Raw genomic sequence first — 16,355 nt, 5'->3', positions numbered from 1 at the left:
GAAAGTGGTTGATTTTTTTTTTTTCTTTTGACCTGGTCGGTTGGGTTTCATTAATTCCCCGGAGTACCCTTCACACGTGCGCTCCTATCTGGTAAATTTAAATATTCTTTTTTGCCCACATAATATTCAGCACTATCGAATCCGGCCTCCTCGCTGCCCTGAGCAGATCCCCAACCCTTGCAAATCAGATTCTGTGTTTCAGAGAGCCGTCTGGGGGATCTTAAGGGTTTTTTTTCTTTTTCTTTTTTTCCCGTCTTTCAACTAATTTCCTTTAGAATTTTCCAAACAAGTACACGCCTGCACCAAACTGACACTCGGGGAACTTCCAGTAGGCAATTTGGGGCCTTGTTTTGGTTGCAAATGAGGTGGGGCAGACGCCGCGTTCCTTTCCCCGGAGCTGTGCTGCGAATGGCTCCGAGTTTGCAGGCACCCAGGACGGAACCGAAGCGCCCCAAGCAGACACCTCCTTCCTCATGATATCATGGGAATGAGAAGGTCCCCACTGAGGGCCCGCATGAATCTGGGCACGACAGGAAAACAAGGAGATGAGGCATCTTTCCAGGTAGTTAAACCCGTGTAGAAAACCCCGGTACCTAATTGACGCTGGAAACTTCATCTTGGTTCTGACTTGTCATCACGCCGGCCAGGGGTTCCCCTGTTCACCTGGCATATCGGGGCGCAACTCCCGGAACGTTCCATCAGCAGCTGTCGGTTTGGGAAAGGAAAAGGTCACTCTTTCAGAAGTTTTATTTACTTTTTGATTGAGATAGTGTTGATTTACAGCATCATATTAGTTTCATGTGTACAGCATAGTGATTCACAATTTCTTCTTAAAGGTTATACTCCATTTATAGTTATTATAAAATATTGGCTGTGTTCCCCGTGTTGTACAATGTATCCTGCCAGCTTATTTATTCTGTACATAGTTTGTCCCTCTGACTCCCCTACCGTCATTGTCCTTCCCCCCTTCCCTGCCCCCACTGGTCCCCACCAACTTGTTCTCTGCATCTGTGAGTCTGCTTCTGTTTTGTTATATTCACTCGTTTGTTGTATCTGTTTAGATTTCACGTATAAGTGATACCACACAGTATTTGTATTTCTCTGTCTGATTTATATCACTCAGCATAATGCTCCCTCCAGGTCCATCCATGTTGCTGCAAATGGCATTCTTTTATTCTTTTTCATGGTTGAGTAGTATTCCATTGTATAAATACACCACATCTCCTTTCTTCATTCTTCTGCTGAAGGACATTTAAGTTGCTTCCATGTCTTGGTGGTTTTAATAATGCTGCTATGAACATGAAGTGCATGTATTTTTTTTTTTTTTGAACCAAAAATTTGAGCTTAAAGATCTCGAACTCTGCATTTTAACTGACACAAGAGCCACTCTTGGGAGATTCTGACTAGGTCTTTCAGCTTTAATAAATGCTTGGACTTTTTATGGTTTTGGCCTATGGAGCCAAGCTCATCTGTTCCAGTTTGCTTAGCAATATTGGAATTTCTGATTTGCAGGTGGTAACAAATCAGGCTGGCCGTGCTGCTTCCTTTGGGTGAGAGAGGCGGATGTCGGAATGCAGACATGTCCTCCAGGTGTCCTCTCCCGGAACCAACTTTCTTCGACTTTGGTTTTGAACTTCAAGAAAAGGACAGCCCAGGATAGATACGGACGTGTGAGTAAGAGAAAGGAAATTTATAAAGTTTTAACGTGTCAGCAGAGGTAAACAAAAGAACGTGTTTCTAGCATGGAAAGCAGGCGTGTTTTATTAGAAATTGGATTTAACTAGAATTACTTTTATGAGACCTTTTTTGGTTACTTCCCAACCATATTTGATAACTCAGTATGAAAACCCCAAGGTGTCGTGAATCCTGTTTTCCTTTGATAAACTCAAACGTGCTCCATTCAGGAAACATCCGCTGTGGCTGGATATGAATTATCGAGTCCTAGGACAGAGGAAGAATCAGGCCGGAACGTTCCAAAACTCCACAGACTGCCTCTTTCCTGCATGTGCCACCCAGATGGAAAATCCCAAAGAGCCTCAACCGTCTTGATATTCAAATCCGCTCCGATTTACTCTGCTTTAGAAAGAGCACGACAAAGAATTCATCTTCTTTGCAGAATCAGGTGGCAGGTCTCTGGGCTCCTCCCTCTGGCTGGCTGTAAGGGACCATCCGGTCGGCAGGATTCATTTGGGGAGAACCTAAATTTGAGCTCGCAGGCATGGTTCTCCCATCCCCGGGTTCCATGAGGCTGAGACTATCTGCTTGTTCTGCAAGGGGTCGACGCGTGAAACAAGGTAACCAGAGCTCTGTCTTCCTCACCTACACTGCTCAGGGGAGCCTAGGTTGTACTGCAACGCCAGAATCTCAGACACTTTGTGCCCCCCACCCCCGAAGACTGATCTGTCCTCACCGTGTTTCCGGTGGGAATGTAGATGTCTGAGCTGACAATGCCTTCACTGTAAACTCTGACCTCAGTTATCACAGGAGGACACAGTCACTGATATGGGCTGCCCACCCCTCACGTTTGCACGGTGACACTGGACCTGTCCCACAAGGCATGCTGGGAAACGTGGGTGTGAGATGCAGGGACCAGTGGGTACCACTGTCTCTGCCCCAAACTCTCAGATCTGCTGACCCCAGTCAAACACCAAAACAAATGCGTATCAATAGTAATTTTACCCTCCTCCTGGGAGAGACCTGGGTATTCTGTATAAACCGGGGGTTAATACCCATATGGACCACGAAGGTAGGAGAAGAAAGCAAAGATGGTAGCGATGTGGGCTCCTGGTCCGAGCAGATTCTAGGTGTTTGGGAATGCAGGGAAAACTTCTAGACAAGAAAAAGTAAGAGTAAGAAGGAACTGGGCATACCCATCCAATAGCTCCTATTTTTTCTTTTTTTTTTTTTAATTGAGTTATAGTCCATTTACAATGTTGTGTCAATTTCTACTGCACAGCACAGTGCTTCAGTCATACACGAACATAAATATATTCATTTTCATATTCTTTTCCACTGTGATCTAATACAAGATCTTGAGCATATTTCCCTGTGCTATACAGTACAATGTTGTTTATTTATTCTACATTTTGAAATCCCAGTCTGTCCCTTCCGACCCCCCGCCCCCTTGGCAAGCACAAGTTTGTTTTCTATGTCCATGAGTCTGTTTCTGTTTCGTATTTATGGATTTTTTCTTTTTAGGTTCCACATGGGAGCGATCTCATATGGTCATTTTCTTTCTCTTTCTGGCTTGCTTCACATAGAATGACATTCTCCAGGTCCATCCATGTTGCTGCAAATGGCATTATTTTATTCTTTTTTATGGCAGAGTAATATTCCATTGTATAAACGTACCACCTCTTCTTCATCCAGTCATCTCTTGATGGACATTTAGGCTGCTTCCATGTCTTGGCTCTTGTAAACAGTGCTGCCATGAACACTGGGGTGCTGGTGTCATTTTGAAGTAGGGTTCCTTCTGGATATGTGCCCAGGAGCAGGATTCCTGGATCACATAATAAGTGTATTCCTACTATTTGAGGGATCTCCATAGTGTTTTCCACAGAGGCTTCACCAAACTGCATTCCCACTAGCAGTGTAGGAGGGACCCCTTCTCTCCACAGCCTCTCCAGCATTTGTTGTTTGTGGACTTTTGAACGACGGGCATTCTGACTGGTGTGAGGTGATACCTCATTGTAGCTTTGATTTGCATTTGTCTGATATTTAGTGATATTGAGCCTTTTTTCATGTGTTTATTGAACATTTGTATGTCTTCCTTAGAGAATTGCTTGTTTAGGTCTCCTGCCCATTTTTGGATTGGGTTTGTTTTTTTCTTATTAAGCTGTAAGAATTGTTTATATATGCTGGAGCTGAAGCCCTTGTCAGTTGCATCTTTTGCAAATATTTTCTCCCATTCTATAAGTTATCATTTTGTTTTGCTTATTGTTCCCTTTGCTGTGAAAAAGCTTGTAAGTTTAATTTTGGCTACTATTTTTAAAACGTGGAGAAGAACAAGTGTCAGCGAGGATGTGGGGCAACCAGCACCCCTGTGCCCTGTTGGTGGGAATGTAAATGGTGCAGCTGCTACAGGAAACAGGCGTCAAAAATTAAACATAGAATCACCTCGTGATCCAGCAGTCCCAATTCCGGGTGTGTATGCAGAAGAACTGAGAGCAGGGTCTTCACCCCCATGTTCACAGCAGCACTGTGTACAGTAGACAAAGCATGGAAGCAATCTAAGTGCGTATCAGCAGATGACTGGATAAAGCAGAAGTGGTACATTCATACAACGGAATACTACTCAGCCATGAGAAATGATAAAATATTGCCATTTGCAGCCACATGGATGGACTTGGAGATTATCACACAAAGTGAAGTCAGACAGAGAAAGACAAATATCATATGATATCACTTATATGTGGAATGTAAAATACGATAGAAATGAACTTATTTACAAAACAGAAACAGACTCACAGACAGAAAACATAGTTACCGGAGGGGGGAGGAGGGAAGGATAAATTAGGAGTTTGGGATTAGAAGATACACACTACTGTATATAAAGCAGATAAACAACAAGGTCCTACTGTAGAGCACAGGGAACTATATTCAATATATTGTAATAACTTATGATAACAAAATGTAAAAAGAAATATTTGGATGTTCATTTATGACGGAAGCATTATGCTGGACACCAGAAATTGACACAGCCTTGTAAACTGACTAGACTTCAAGAAAAATACATTATATGTACACAAAAACTTTTTTAATGGTCTGCACAAAAGAGAGAAACAGAACTGCTGAGTTCAAGTACTGATGCAGGCCCTCTGTGCTGTGAGAAACCAAACTTTAGTGAGCTTAAGGGAAAACAAATACATTAGTTTAGAAACACTGAGAAGATTCGCCAAAGCCCACTTGTGAGAAACAGGGTTTCCTACAAAGGAATACGGCAGGGATGGGTCACAAGCACTAATTATAGAAATGACAGAAGATACGTGCAGGCCAGCAGCGACTTAACAAAAATGCAGTGTCGTTTATCAGGGAGGGGAAAAAAAAAAGGAGAGAAGAGGAGGCAGGGAAGAGGAGGGAGGGAAGGAAGAACAGAATGTGGGGTCTCAGACAAACTAGACACATGAGTCTCGTGTCTGCGTTTCGCGGGTAACAGAACGGCGGCGGCAGCCGGGAGATGGACCGTGAAGTTTCCCCCGGCTCGGCACGCGGGGATCGCTGTGTGCGTTCTGGTGCACGGAGTCCCTGCAGCTGGGATGAGCGTGACTCGTGATCAAGCAAAAGTAAAAACTGACTAAATCCTTGAGAAATGCTCAGATCGTCAGCTGCAGCCTCGAAACATCAAGCCCTCCTGAAGAAGCTTGTGTTTTACTGATCCGGGGCCAAAACACCTTTTTATGGATTGGTACCCACTGTAAAAAAACAAAAACAAACAAACAAAAACAACCAAATTGTGCAAAAGAAAAAAAAATACATGTTCAAAAAAGGAAGAGGAAAAAGAAGTAAAAGTGACCCAAACAACCAGTTGCCCCAGCTCCGTCCGGTCGTGGCGGTGCAGCCCGGCTAAGCCAGCGGACCCTGAGGTCAAGGTCAAACCATCCCTGACCCTCCCGCGCCACCGTAACTTACTTGCCACAGCCTTATTCCATGCTGTTGCCTTTTCAGAGTCTATCCGTGTCCCCAGGGCTCCCCCGTTCTCTGAGGGGGCCCAGTGCTCCCCGGGGCTACCTCGGGGTGTTCCCCAGCCACGTGCTCCTGGGGATGGGCTGCTGGATGGCTTTTGGGCCTGAATCCCTGCCCCAGATTCCTTGGAGCCGTGCCCCTCGCCCCCCGCCTGCATCCCCACCCACACGCACCTTCCTATCTTCGAGGTACCCCATCCTGAGCCGCGACCACCTCCAAAATGCCAGGGGCCGCTGTCCCCTGTAATCCGTCCTGTCCCTTCCCCAATGCCCACCCATCCGGGCAGGTTCTGAGAAGTCACCATGGCACAGAGGAAAGGGCCCAGCGGGGAACTCGGGCAATCCCTTGGGCTCCCACATCCCTGGCGGGCGGGCAGCCTTCGTTTCTTCCTCCCCGCGGGGTCACAGAGATGAGGACGTGACTGTCGGAGCCCTGGAGGGGAGGGCGGGGGCCTTAAATCATAGCGATTCCATGACCTCTCCTCCTCTACGCGTCCTCCGTCCAGAAATTGGGGCCACCCCCAGGAACCCCGACGCCGACAAAGATGAATTAATGGATGTCACTTGTCCCCAGCATCTGGAGACGCTGGCTGTAATTACATCTTCACCAGGACCTCGAAACCCACGTCTCCTGAGTCACCGAGCTCTCCCGTGGTTTCATTTAAAATCTAACTCCTGGTTATGAACGTTCAATATTGGGGGCAAAGCGTTCCCCGTCTCCTCCACCCAGAAGCCACCCCTTGTCTCATTTGAAAAGTCACGGAGGTGTCACTTCACATCCATGTAATTTCCGGGGCGACCTGGGTTGGCGATGAGCTTTTTCTTTTGTTTTGCCGTTCAGTTAGTTAAATTCCGTCGGTGCAAGCTCGTGGTGGGGAAAATCGATCGGTGACCTGGCTTCAGCGTGTGTAGTCATGTTGTTTAGGGACCAGAGGGCCCCCCGGACGGGAGCTTGACCTCAGTGTCACCTCCGCTGAGGCTGGAGGCTAATTCACAATCCTTCTGTACAAACACAGCGCTCTCTGCCCAGGGAGGCAGCCCGTTTGCCGTTTGTCTCCTGCGTCCTTACGGGTGAGGGAAGGGGGCCAAGAGGTGACGGGCGAGGCAGCTCACAGGGTGGGATTCACAGCTGCGCCTCCTGGGGCCCGGCTCCCGGAAACCCCCGTGTCTGCGTGTCTGCACGGGGTTCAGGGTCCCGGCCTCGAACTCCCCTCCCAGCCCTCCTGCCCCTTGTGGACGCCTGATTCCTCCTTGAGACTTTACGTCCATCTGCCCGGGACTCCGTCCCAGCGAAGCCCCCCCGTTCCTGTCCTTCATGGAGCTCACAGAGCCTAGCAATGACTGTGTTTTGCTTTTTATTTTTTAATATCATGAACACACTGGGCAGTTTCAAGTTTACAGAAAAACCGAGCAGTGCAGAGTTCACTGCAGCTCCCCGTGTTACCTGCACTGTATCGGGTACATTTGTTACCACTGCTGAGACAAAATCGACACACTAGTATTCACGGATGTCCACTGTTCCCTTGGGGCTCATCTTGGTGTTGTGCGGGCCGCGGGTTTGGACTCGTGGATGATGACGTGTATCCACCGTGTTCGTGGCATACGGAACGGCTTCACTGCCCTCTTTGTAGGATGCGATAATGATACGTGACGTGTATCCAAACCCATGAACTGTGCAAATCCAGGAGGGAACCCTAATTCGAGTAAAGTGGACGTTGGGTGATTACAATGTGTCAATTTAGGTTCATCAATTACAACGATTAGCTCTAGTGGGGGCGGATATTGAGTCTGTGCAAGTGGGGGGCAGGGGATATGCGGGGCATCTCTGTACCCTCCCTTCAGTTCGGCTGTGACCCTGAAACTGCTCTTTAAAAAAGAAAGTGACTGTCCTTTCTGACTGGATTACCGCGTTCTGTTGATTCTTACTTTGTGGTTGGCTTGATTCCTTTGATAACTCTGTACGTTTAAAAAGCGAATACTCTACAATGTTCTTAGAGATAATGAGCCGTACCTACATGTAAACTAAAAAAATGTGTATTGCAGTATATTGTGTGTGCGTATTTACATGCAATATGTTGTATTATGTGCAAATTGTAACAATTCTACCTAACTGAATAATGAAAAAAAGAAAGAAAACTGGCTAATCTACAAATATATATATATATATATATATATATATATATATATATATATATATATATTAAGCCTTTAAAAATAAGAAAATTCCTCTGTGCTCCACGTGTCCCTCCCTCCCGGCAACCGCTGACCATGTGCGTCATCAGCCTTACGGGCAGGGCGACCTGCTCTGTGTCTGTCACCTGGGACAGGTGTGTGCGACCTGGGTGGGCGGCGTGGCGATTTTACGGCTCCGAGACTGCGCGCTGACAGAGTGCGCCACCATCCTCGAGCCTGGGGGGACCCGCTTCTCCGGGGACGCGGCTTCCTCAGGCCGACCTCTGCCCCCGGCGGTGAGAGAGAACGCCTCCCTGTCTGGGCACCTGTGTGTGGCGAGGACCCTCTGGAGAGAAGCCTGAGGCGAGGGTCTGGTGCCCGCGGATGGACGGGCGGGAAGTCACAGGGCTGGGGTGGCAGGAGGGGACTCCTGTCAGCTGTCCTTCCCCCGGGGAGGGAGGGGGGCGGTAAAACCCACGCATTTTCAGGCCAGCGGGTGTGCATTTGGACACGTGGATGGAGGGGGCCCATGAACACGGGTGGGACAAGGCTGCTGTCTGCTGCAGCAGGAGGCCCAGTCTCGGTTCCCGCCCTGCCCGCCGCGGCTCTGACACCACGCCCTGCAGGGCGGAACCCAGAGGTTTCTTTTCACTCTTATTTTCCTGCCCCGCTCTCCCGTGGAGCTGAGTGCAAACTCAACCCTCGACCACCCCACTGGCGTGAACGCAGGGCAGGATGTCCCCTCGGGCTGGCGTCCAGGGGGGTCACTCGCCTGCGTGAGTCCCATTCCATTTATATGCTGAAATAAGACTCCTCCGGGCCATTTTCTCCCCGGGATGGGGGGGCACTGGCTTATCCACATTCTTCTTCCTCTTCGTGTTTGGGAGACAGCCCGAAATGCACAAGGATCGTCAGCCAGGTCTTCTGAGCTACAGAGGTGACCGTGTCAATCACACATTGATGCGATCATTCAGCAAATATTCACGGAGAGCCTGCTTATGGAGAGGCTCCAGGAGTGAGGCATGTTAGCGTGAAAAGAAAAGAAAAGAAAAGAAACAGGAATCAGTAAGATACAGCAGTCTGGGTGCACCCCTGTGTGTCTGTCTGTATGTCTGGGGTGGGGGTTGTTGATTGAGAGACAAGAGAGGGGGAAAGAGGAGGACAGAGAGACTCGTGCATCAGGACGTGTTACCAGGAGCAACCTGGCGTCTTCACAGTAAGACACTAACATCCCTAGGAAAGAGCAGCTGGAGGAGAAACGGGGCTTGGGAGGGAAGGGGCTGGCGCACCGCTGAGCACACCTGAGCCTCCGCGCGTCACCAGCACACCTGCTCCTCCCCAGGGTTCCCCCGACATCCCCTCCACCTCGCTCCCAGCGCCTCGGCTTTGTCGTCCTCACGCCCGGCGACAGGCGCGTGCACGCGCGGCCGTGGGGCCCGGCTGCAGGCCCGGGTGCGCCGCCGCCCACAGGGAGGCCCCCGGGGTCCGCGCCACACAGGTGTCCGGCCTCTAGCGACCCTGCCCCCGGCCGGGGCCGCGTGGCTCCGGGCCGCCCGAGCCCAGCTGTGCCTGTGAGACGCACCATCGGGCCGGGCGTGTGGTCAGGGCGGGGCCTGGGGTCAGGGCGGGGCCTGGGGTCAGGGCCTGGCGTGGGGTCACGGCTGGGCAGGTCCGTGCGTAGGGTCAGGACCGGGCGTGAGGTCAGAGATGGGCGGGGCCGGGCGTGGGGTCAGGGATGGGCGGGGCCGGGCGTGGGGTCAGGACCGAGGGTGAGGTCAGGACCGGGCGTGGGGTCAGAGGCCTGGCAAGTGTGGGGTCACGGCTGGGCGGGGCCGAGCGTGGGGCCACGGCCGTCCGTGGGGTCACGGCTGGGCGGAGCCGGGCGTGAGGTCAGGGCCTGAAGTGGGGTCACGGCCAGGTCGGGCATGGGGTCAGGGCCGTGCGAGGGGTCATAGATGGGCGGGGCCAGGCATGGGGTCAGGGCCGGCCGGACGTGGGGTCACGGAAGGGCGGGGTCGGGCGTGGGGTCAGGAATGGGCGGGGCCGGGCGTGGGGTCAGGGTCGGGCGTCGGGTCACGGCCGGGCGAGCGTGAGATCAGGGCAGGGCGGGGCCGGACGTGGGGTCACGGATGGGCGGTGCCTGGCGTGGGGTCAAGTCTGGGCGGGGCCGGCGTGAGGTCAGGGCCATGCGAGCCTGGCGTAGGGTCAGGGCTGGGCGTGGGGTCACGGATCCTCGTGGGCGGGTGTTAGGGTCAGGGCCTGGCGTGGGGTCACGAATGGCGGGGCCGGTCGTGGGGTTACGGCCTGGCGTCGGGTCACGGCTGGGAGGAGCCGTGCGTGGGGTCAGGGCCTGGCGTGGGGTCACGTCTGTACAGGTCCGGGCGTGGGGTCAGCGCCGGGAGGGCGTGGGTTCACGGCTGGGCGGGAATGGGCGTGGGGTTATGGCCAGGGGTGGGGTCAGGGCTGAGCGGGGCCGGGTTGACGTCAGGGCCAGGCGTGGGGTCACGGCTGGGAGGAGCCAGGCGTGGGGTCAGGGTCGGGAGGGCGTGGGTCACGGCCCGGTGTGGGGTCTGGGCTGGGAGGGGCTGGGCGTAAGGTAACGGTGGGCGGGGCCGGGCATGGGGTCACGGCTGGGCGGGTCCTGACGTGTGGCAGGGCGGGCCGGGGCCGGGTGTGGGGTCACGGTGGGCCTGGCGTGGGGTCACGACCGGGCGGGACCAGGCGAGGGGTCAGGACCGGGCCCGCCCAGTCAGCACCCCTGCCTCCTCGCCCCGCCCTCCCCCTCCCCTGGCCACGGCCATGGCTTTGTCCTCCGACCCGCAGCACCGCGCTGGGCCCCGGCGCTGGGTCAGGAGTGTCCGTGGGGGGCACGGAGCGCCCCGGGCCGCCGCCGGGGCCGTGGGACCGGACTCCGGCTTGATTGCAGGTTAGCGCTGCCTTGGCGGTGAGCGTGGCTCCAAAATAGAATCAGACTTTGCGACATCCTGGGAGGGAGCCGGGGGGCGTCGTGCTCAAGGGGATAATGGTCTCCTGACACGAACGCAGATCCCTGCACGGTTTTCGAGAAACTTGGCAAGCGAGGTACCCGAGTGTATAGACAGTTTGGGCAGGGGAGACTCTGAAAATGACTAACCAAGGTGTGTAGGCAGTTTTTTGTTTGTTTTTATTGAAGTACCATCAGTTACAACGTGTCACTTTCTCGTGCACACTGTCCCCAGTCACGCACATACGTGCATTTTCATATTTTCATATTCGTTTTCATTAAACGTTATTACAAGATATTGAATATAGTTCCCTGCGCTGTACAGAAGAAATTTTTTTAATCTGTTTTTAGATATAGTAGCTAACATTTGCAAATCTAAAACTCCCAAACTTCCCCCTTCCCACCTCTTTTCTCCCAGGAACCATTAGATTGTTTACTGTGTCAGTTGGGAGTTTTCGCTCTAGGGCAGGAGTTCTGAAATTTCTGGTTTCTGTGCCCAAATGCAGCCATTTGAATGATGGAAACAAAGTAACGCAATATTTCTTCTTACTGAATGATGCAAGCCGTATTTTTACGAGATTTCTAATTCCCTAAATGTTTGTTGGTTTGTTTGCTTTTGCTGGTGGGGTGGGAGGTGGTGGTAATTAGGGTTATTTATTTACTGTCACCGAGGTACTGGCTCGAACCCAGGACCTGGTGCACGCTAAGCATGTGCTCCAACACCGAGCTCTGCCCTCCCCCGAGATTCCTGCTTCCCTCGGAGTACACAGAGTCTCTAGGAAAGTGGTTGATTTTTTTTTTTTTCTTTTGACCTGGTCGGTTGGGTTTCATTAATTCCCCGGAGTACCCTTCACACGTGCGCTCCTATCTGGTAAATTTAAATATTCTTTTTTGCCCACATAATATTCAGCACTATCGAATCCGGCCTCCTCGCTGCCCTGAGCAGATCCCCAACCCTTGCAAATCAGATTCTGTGTTTCAGAGAGCCGTCTGGGGGATCTTAAGGGGTTTTTTTTTTTTTTTTTCCTTCTTTTCTTTCCGTCTTTCAACTAATTTCCTTTAGAATTCTCCAAACAAGTACACGCCTGCACCAAACTGACACTCGGGGAACTTCCAGTAGGCAATTTGGGGCCTTGTTTTGGTTGCAAATGAGGTGGGGCAGACGCCGCGTTCCTTTCCCCGGAGCTGTGCTGCGAATGGCTCCGAGTTTGCAGGCACCCAGGACGGAACCGAAGCGCCCCAAGCAGACACCTCCTTCCTCATGATATCATGGGAATGAGAAGGTCCCCACTGAGGGCCCGCATGAATCTGGGCACGACAGGAAAACAAGGAGATGAGGCATCTTTCCAGGTAGTTAAACCCGTGCAGAAAAGCCCGGTACCTAATTGACGCTGGAAACTTCATCTTGGTTCTGACTTGTCATCACGCCGGCCGGGGGTTCCCCTGTTCACCTGGCATATCGGAGCACAACTCCCGGAACGTTCCATCAGCAGCTGTCTGTTTGGGAAAGGAAAAGGTCACTCTTTCAGAAGTTTTATTTATTTACTTTTTGATTGAGATAGTGTTGATTTACAGCATCATATTAGTTTCAGGTGTACAGCATAGTGATTCACAATTTCTTCTTAAAGGTTATACTCCATTTATAGTTATTATAAAATATTGGCTGTGTTCCCCGTGTTGTACAATGTATCCTGCCAGCTTATTTATTCTGTACATAGTTTGTCCCTCTGACTCCCCTACCGTCATTGTCCTTCCCCCCTTCCCTGCCCCCACTGGTCCCCACCAACTTGTTCTCTGCATCTGTGAGTCTGCTTCTGTTTTGTTATATTCACTCGTTTGTTGTATCTTTTTAGATTTCACATATAAGTGATACCACACAGTATTTGTATTTCTCTGTCTGATTTATATCACTCAGCATAATGCTCCCTCCAGGTCCATCCATGTTGCTGCAAATGGCATTCTTTTATCCCTTTTCATGGTTGAGTAGTATTCCATTGTATACATACACCACATCTCCTTTCTTCATTCTTCTGCTGATGGACATTTAAGTTGCTTCCATGTCTTGGTGGTTTTAATAATGCTGCTATGAACATGAAGTGCATGTATTTTTTTTTTTTTTTGAACCAAAAATTTGAGCTTAAAGATCTCGAACTCTGCATTTTAACTGACACAAGAGCCACTCTTGGGAGATTCTGACTAGGTCTTTCAGCTTTAATAAATGCTTGGACTTTTTATGGTTTTGGCCTATGGAGCCAAGCTCATCTGTTCCAGTTTGCTTAGCAATATTGGAATTTCTGATTTGCAGGTGGTAACAAATCAGGCTGGCCGTGCTGCTTCCTTTGGGTGAGAGAGGCGGATGTCGGAATGCAGACATGTCCTCCAGGTGTCCTCTCCCGGAACCAATTTTCTTCGACTTTGGTTTTGAACTTCAAGAAAAGGACTGCCCAAGATAAATACGGACGTGTGAGTAAGAGAAAGGAAATTTATAAAATCTTAAAGTGTCAGCAGAGGTAAACAAAAGAACGTGTTTCCAGCATGGAAAGCAGGCACGTTTTATTGAAAATCAGATTTAACTAGAATTACTTTTATGAGACCTTTTTTGGTTACTTCCCAACCATATTTGATAACTCGGTATGAAAACCCCAAGGTGTCGTGAGCCCTGTTTTGCTGTGATAACCCCAAACGTGCTTCCATTCAGGAAACATCCGCTGTGGCTGGATATGAATTATCGAGTCCTAGGACAGAGGAAGAATCAGGCCGGAACGTTCCAAACTCCACAGACTGCCTCTTTCCTGGACGCGCCACCCAGATGGAAAATCCCAAAGAGCCTCAACCGTCTTGATGTTCAAATCCGCTCCGATTTACTCTGCTTTAGAAAGAGCACCACAAGGAATTCATCTTCTTTGGAGAATCAGGTGGCAGGTCTCTGGGCTCCTCCCTCTGGCTGGCTGTCAGGAACCATCCCGTCGGCAGGATTGATTTGGGGAGAACCTAAATTTGAGCTCGCAGGCGTGGTTCTCCCCTCCCCCAACCCCGTTCCATAAGGCTGACACTATCTGCTTGTTCTGCAAGGGGTCTACGTGTGAAACAAAGTAACCAGAGCTCTGTCTTCCTCACTTAGACACTGCTCAGGGGAGCCTAGGTTGTACTGCAACCCTAGAATCTCACACACTTTGTGCCCCCCACCCCCGAAGACTGATCTGTCCTCGCTGTGTTCCCGGTGGGAATGCAGATGTCTGAGCTGACGATGCCTTCACTGTAAACTCTGACCTTCTCAGTTAACACAGGAGGACACAGACGCTGATGTGGGCGGCACGCCCCTCACGTTTGCACGGTGACACTGGACGTGTCCCACAAGGCATGCTGGGAAATGTGGGCGCCAGATTCAGGGACCAGTGGGTACCGCTGTCTCTGCCCCAAACCCTCAGATCTGCTGACCCCAGTCAAACACCAAAACAAATGCTTATCAATAGTAATTTTACCCTCCTCCTGTGAGAGACCTGGGTGTTCTGTATAACCTGGGGGTTAACAGCCATACGGACCACGATGGTAGGAGAAGAAACCAAAGATGGTAGCGATGTGGACTCCTGGTCGGAGCAGATCCTAGGTGTACAGGCAATGCAGGGTAAAGTTCTAGATGAGAAAAAGTAAGAGTAAAAAGGAATTGCGCATACCCATACGATGGCTCCTATTTTTTCTTCTTTTTTTTAATTGAGTTATAGTCAGTTTACAATGTTGTGTCAATTTCTGGTGTGCAGCACAGTGCTTCAGTCATACGTGAACATACTTATATTCCATTTCACATTGTTTTTCACTGTGACCTAATACAAGATCTTGAACATATTTCCCTGTGCTATACAGTATAATCTTGTTTATCTGTTCTACATTTTGGAATCCCAGTCTGTGCCTTCCCAGCCCCCGCCCCCTTGGCGACCACAAGTTTGTTTTCTATGTCTATGAGTCTGTTTCTGTTTCGTATTTATGGATGTTTTCTTTTTAGATTCCACATGGGAGCGATCTCATATGGTCATTTTCTTTCTCTTTCTGGCTTGCTTCACTTAGAATGACATTCTACCCTTCCATCCGTGTTGCAGCAAATGGCATTTTATTTTTTATGGCTGAGTAGTATTCCATTGTATAAACATACCACATCGTCTTCATCCAGTCATCTGTTGATGGACATTTAGGCTGCTTCCATGTCTTCGCTGTTGTAAATAGTGCTGCTATGAACACTGGGGTGCAGGTGTCATTTTGAAGTAGGGTTCCTTCTGGATATGTGCCCAGGAGCAGGATTCCTCAGTCATATGGTAAGTCTATTCCTAGTCTATATGGTAAGTCTATTCCTAGGCTTTTGAGGAATCTCAATAGTGTTTACCACAGTGGCTCCACCAAACTGCATTCCCGCCAGCAGTGTAGGAGGGTCCCCTTGTCTCCACAGCCTCTGCAGCATTTGCCATTTGTGGACTTTGAAATGATGGCCATTCTGACTGGTATGAGATGAGACCTTATGGTAGCTTTGATTTGCATTTGTCTGATATTTAGTGATATTGAGCATTTTTTTCATGTGTTTATTGATCATTTGTATATCTTCATTGGAAAATTGCTTGTTTAGGTCTTCTGCCCATTTTTGGATTGGGTTTGTTTTTTTCTTATTAAGCTGTAAGAATTGTTTATATATGCTGGAGCTGAAGCCCTTGTCAGTTGCATCTTTTGCAAATATTTTCTCCCATTCTATAAGTTATCATTTTGTTTTGCTTACTGTTCCCTTTGCTGTGAAAAAGCTTGTAAGTTTAATTTTGGCTACTATTTTTAAAACGTGGAGAAGAACAAGTGTTAGCGAGGATGTGGGGCAACCAGCACCCCTGTGCCCTGTTGGTGGGAATGTAAATGGTGCAGCTGCTACAGGAAACAGGCGTCAAAAATTAAACATAGAATCACCTCGTGATCCAGCAGTCCCAATTCCGGGTGTGTATGCAGAAGAACTGAGAGCGGGGTCTTCACCCCCATGTTCACAGCAGCACTGTGTACAGTAGACAAAGCATGGAAGCAATCTAAGTGCGTATCAGCAGATGACTGGATAAAGCAGAAGTGGTACATTCATACAACGGAATACTACTCAGCCATGAGAAATGATAAAATATTGCCATTTGCAGCCACATGGATGGACTTGGAGATTATCACACAAAGTGAAGTCAGACAGAGAAAGACAAATATCATATGATATCACTTATATGTGGAATGTAAAATACGATAGAAATGAACTTATTTACAAAACAGAAACAGACTCACAGACAGAAAACAGTTACCAGAGGGGGGAGGAGGGAAGGATAAATTAGGAGTTTGGGATTAGAAGATACACACTACTGTATATAAAGCAGATAAACAACAAGGTCCTACTGTAGAGCACAGGGAACTATATTCAATATATTGTAATAACTTATGATAACAAAATGTAAAAAGAAATATTTGGATGTTCATTTATGACGGAAGCATTATGCTGGACACCAGAAATTGACACA

The 16,355-nt window shown here is 49.5% G+C and overlaps 1 long non-coding RNA gene across 1 annotated transcript; it reads left to right on the top strand.

Moving 5' to 3' along the window:
• The first annotated feature begins 275 nt into the window (after nt 1-275).
• On the top strand, nt 276-14,515 carry LOC141576307 (uncharacterized). The gene is made up of 2 exons (XR_012504646.1): nt 276-1,670; nt 13,142-14,515. It is a non-coding gene; the product is annotated as an uncharacterized LOC141576307 (long non-coding RNA).
• Nucleotides 14,516-16,355: the final 1,840 nt, after the last annotated feature.

The sequence above is a fragment of the Camelus bactrianus genome, chromosome X (genome assembly GCF_048773025.1).
Source record: "Camelus bactrianus isolate YW-2024 breed Bactrian camel chromosome X, ASM4877302v1, whole genome shotgun sequence".
NCBI lineage: Eukaryota > Metazoa > Chordata > Mammalia > Artiodactyla > Camelidae > Camelus > Camelus bactrianus.
The sequence above is the reverse complement of the archived record's forward strand: the minus strand, read 5'-3'. Positions and strand labels throughout refer to the sequence as shown.